A 4957-nucleotide genomic window follows, 5' to 3' on the forward strand; every position below is an offset into this window, starting at 1 on the left:
ATTAAATACTGTTTCTTTAAGAAGGGACTGCCTCTCGGGTAATAGTCTTGCCTTCTGGGAAATGTAGTTTTATGTCACGAGGTCACGCCTGTGTTTCCTATTGGCCAGTGGGAGCTTACTGCTTACTTGCAGTAAGCGGTCATTATGAATACCAACTCAATCGGGGACCAATATGTGTGCTTGTTTCTTCGGTGTGCCTTATTAGGTTTGTGTTATTGTTAAATTTTAGCAATAATTAAATTGATTTAAATTAAGGCTTACGGCTCAACTACTCTGGATCCATACGAGAAGACTCCGCATGCACTTGATATTGACATGCTGATACATCCTTATTCGTCCACTTACTGGAGGTTCTTAACCCCTAAATTCACTAGGAATAGGAATAGAATAGAATAGAATAGTTATAAGTCTTCTAGTCCAACCTTCTGCTTAGGCAGGAAACTATACATCACTTCAGACAAAAGATTATCCAATCGTTTCTTAAAAACTTCCAGTATTGGAGCATTTACAACTTCTGGAGGCAATTTGTTCCACTGATTGTTTTAACTGTCAGGAGAGTTCTTGGTTCTAAGTTGCTTCTCTCCTTGATTAGTTTCCACCCATTGCTTCTTGTCCTGCCCTCAGGTGTTTTGGAGAATAGCTTGACTCCCTCTTCTTTGTGGCAGCCCCTGAGATATTGGAACACTGCTATCATGTCACCCCTAGTCCTTCTTTTCATCAAACTAGACATACCCAGTTCCTGCAACTGTTTTTCTATGTTTTACCTCCAGTCCCCTACTCATCTTTGTTGCTCTTCTCTGCACTCTTTCTAGAGTCTCCACATCTTTTTTACATTGTGGTGACCATTTTGATCTTAGAAAGTTATAATACGCTATGAGTCTGGATAAAATTGGAATATTAAAACTTTTACAATAATTTTTTTGGAATTAATTATAAACTACAAAAAGCTTCTTGTGGGAAATAGTTTCTGTTTTGAATTTGATAGGATAAGCAATGATTTCAAAAACTGGACACTAGGTGGAACTATAGATTTTAGGTAGAAATATATGCAGGCCTGCAAGATGGTTAATACTGTACAATAAAAATACTGAAGGAGACGAGCAATGGAATCAGAAAATAATAAATACAATATCAACAAAGTCATGTGTGGTGATTTTTTCTACGGATAGAGTGTGTCCAAAATATGTTATTGAAGAAATGTGAGATGTAGACCAAATTTTATCTGAAAAGATAGATATGGTATTGAAAATGGATTTACAACTCTCAGGCCAAGAGAATGATTTAGAAAAGCATGTTTCTCTGGATTTACAAATACAGTACCAGTAGTCTGTGGTTTTAAAATTTACAAAGGAAATTCAAATGACAGATCAAGAAATTGACCTGGATAGTTTTTTCCTACAAATTACCCAGGATTGCAGTCTTATACTGTTTTCAAGAGGATTCTTAGTGCAATTACAAGTAGCAATCCTCATCAGTTTTGAAATTTGGAAACATAGAAAAGATTTCCGAGCCACAATTGTATTATAATGTGTTTAAACATTTTCTAAATCATAAGCAATTAGTAAACAATTGCTGCCATTCTGTTATTTTTATGAGAATTAGTATAACGCTGACTTTTTACATTCTTGCAATCCATTTATAGAGATTTCCATTTTTATTTTCTGTAGTTATTTTTTACTCTATAGACTCACTTTTATAGCCCCTCTTTCTTACCTCCTACAATTCTACCCAAACTTTAAAGAGTTGCTATCATGTTGATGGAAGGTAAAATTTCAATTATGCTTTCCATTTGCTACTATTCCAACTACTATTCCATTCCCTAAAGAAACGAAATACTCATTTTGGAATGAGTTAAGTAGCAGATGGTAACAAATTATTTGCAAATTTTTATTAACTAAAGTTGCACAAACCTGTTATTTTTCTGTTGCAAATAAATATATTGGGGATGGATGGCTAGATGATAGATGATAGATAGGTAGGTAGGTAGGTAGGTAGGTAGGTAGGTAGGTAGGTAGGTAGGTAGATAGATAGATAGATAGATAGATAGATAGATAGATAGATAGATAGATAGATAGATAGATAGATAATTTCATGAATATGCCATAGCTGTTGTCATGGTACTGTGATAACAAATTCTGCCATTTAAGTACTTTGCCAAATAAGCATTATTAGTCTTGATTCTTTTGCCATTCAATTTCATTGGATAATCCTAAATTCTACTGAGGAAGATGAAAAAGGTATCTACTTTTTCTATAACATTCACCTTTATTGAAGAAACCGCCCAAATTCATTACTTTAAATGTAGGCAATTCAACTCTGCCATTATGATAATTATTCTAGTGTTGAATTTTTAAAAATGACATACTTGATTTAGTCTCATCAGTAGGAATGAGATGTGTTCCAGAAAGTCCTTTCCATTTTCAGATATATCTGCTTTCTGAACCCTGAATATTTTCTGTAAGATGTCCTCCATGACCTCATTGGAGCAGAGATACCACCACCATTCCTTTTAGAAGTATAAGAATTCATTCATTTGTTCATTCATTCATTATTTTAGGCAAGCACCAGCCTATTTATTCAGAAGCCACTACTCGATGCTTGCTTGTAGTTCATTAAAGTTCATAGCAATAGCAGTTACACTTATATACTGCTTCATAGGGCTTTCAGCCCTCTCTGATGTCAGCATATTGCCCCCACAGTCTGGGTCCTCATTTCACCCACCTCGAAAGGATGGAAGGCTGAGTCAACCTTGAGCCGGTGAGATTTGAACCGCTGAACTGCAGATAACAGTCAGCTGAAGTGGCCTGCAGTACTGCACCCTAACCACTGCGCCACCTTGGCTCCTATCAGTAGTTCAGTAGCTCATTAAGTACAAATTATTTTATCCCAACCACACTGCAGAGATAATTGAAATTTGGCCGGAACAGTCATTCTAAGCTACATGTGAGCATTTTAAGATTTTACTCCAGAAGCTACAATCTGAAAGAGATGGGAGGGAAATGCAGTACTCACTTCTACTCACATTTATTTCAACATAAGTAACCACTGTTAGGGTTTCCTTGCAAAAGTTAACAGAAGGATCAAATCCTTGTTTGGTTTTCTACAAATTTAATTGGCCTATAAACTGTAATCTTCTGGTTAGAGAAAAGGATATTAATTCGTGTACTCTGAATCTTTAAACTACATTATCATTACTGCCATTGCTTCCAATAAACAAGCTTTTGACCTAGTTACTTATTCAACAGTAGGCTTTTTTGCTCTGCTGATGATGTGGAATCTATGATGAGATACAAGATGGCATGGTATTGCAACAATTGGCTTTTATTTATTGTATGTAAAATACTTTTTAAAAATTATCTTGAATCTTGAATTAAGTGTTTTTTCCGTGAGACTGGTTTATCAGGGGAACCTGGTCTACCCAACTATGGGATGGAACATACTGCTTCCACCTGGGTTCGAATCCCAGAAAGGGTATGGCTGACAAGAGTTAAATAACTTGAAATAAATCTATATTAGTCTCCCTTATTATTTTTTTCTGTAAAATTAAAATTCAACACTTGAATCATGAACGTCACTAAAGAAAATCTTGCTGTAACAAATTCCTGACCACCCCACTGAGAATTTAAACCGTTATGCTACTGATTATTATTCCATCCCCTTTTTTACCTGATGGCCTGGCCAATGAGCAGAACCATGATCATTGATACAAACAGCAGAGAATTCTCAATCTGTATTTTAACCACACATAAGGACAAAACAGATAATTTTAATATGATATGTATATTTGAAGAGATTCTTATTAGTAAATATTAAAATAAATATTAAGTTAACATGTTAACTTAAAAATCAGTCCTATACTGTTTACTTTGCTTTCTTGACATAATACCAGGTGATCATTTGCTAAGTTTAACCAGTCTTGGGAGTTAGTGGCAGGTGGTTGTAGCAAAGAAACTTAATGGTTAAATTATTGTGGCAGGACTGGTTACCTGGACAACAGTAGGTTCCACACAAAAGGAGAAGTAGTTGTCTCACTAGGAAAACACAAGGATGCAACTCTCAGCAGGAACTGGAGAACAAAGAGAATGTAGAAGCCAGCTGGTAGCCATTTGACCTCAGGCAAGATTGAATGTGAGAGGTTTTTTTTAAAAGTAGATCTTGATGACAGTCCAGAAGCTAAAGCATCTGGATGGTGCAGTTTAACTCCTTTTCATTTAGATCTTAGGTCTAGTGGACCTCCCTGGAGCATCATCTGGAACACCCCTATATCTTGTCGTATTCGTATCTAGTCCATATATGCAGCTACCCCTCTGTACTTTGTTCAATGCAGTTCCATAAAAACTTTGTGATCCAAAATCATTACATGTGTGGAATCACATGGCTTATTGAAGTCAAAGGCTTTTTAAGATAGTTAAGAAGTGTGTAGGCAAGTCAGAGTTATTATTTAAAAATCTTGGATTACAACACAGTAAACTGGTCTCTAGTAATTACATTCTATGATGCAACTGAACAGCTGCTGAGTTTAATCTATAGCACAATGTATTTATCCTGTGGTGTAGTTCCCCACCCACTTTCTTAACAGCACCCACTAGTTGGAATGGAAAAGTTCACAGTATGATGATTCCATGTTATGTGCCAAATGTCCATGCTATGGCCAAAGGATGACAATGGGTAAGGCAAGTGCAATGGATAACAAATTGTAGGAAGGTCTCATCTGAGCCCAACCAAATTTTGTCAAGATTTAAATGGGTGGGCAGATAGACAGGCCATCTAATGACTCTTTCCTTTTAAAAGTAATTATTCTGGTTTACCTTCTAGCTGTATCTCATTTCTGAACTAAGTTGCTCTTTGAGGACAAACCTGGAAACGTTCTCAAGGAAGATATGGATCTCTACAAAGAGTACCTATCCATGGGGAAAACAAACCTTCCCTGTTGTTGGGAAAGGGGTAGTTAATCCTA

Source organism: Thamnophis elegans, chromosome 1 (assembly GCF_009769535.1).
Source record: "Thamnophis elegans isolate rThaEle1 chromosome 1, rThaEle1.pri, whole genome shotgun sequence".
NCBI lineage: Eukaryota > Metazoa > Chordata > Lepidosauria > Squamata > Colubridae > Thamnophis > Thamnophis elegans.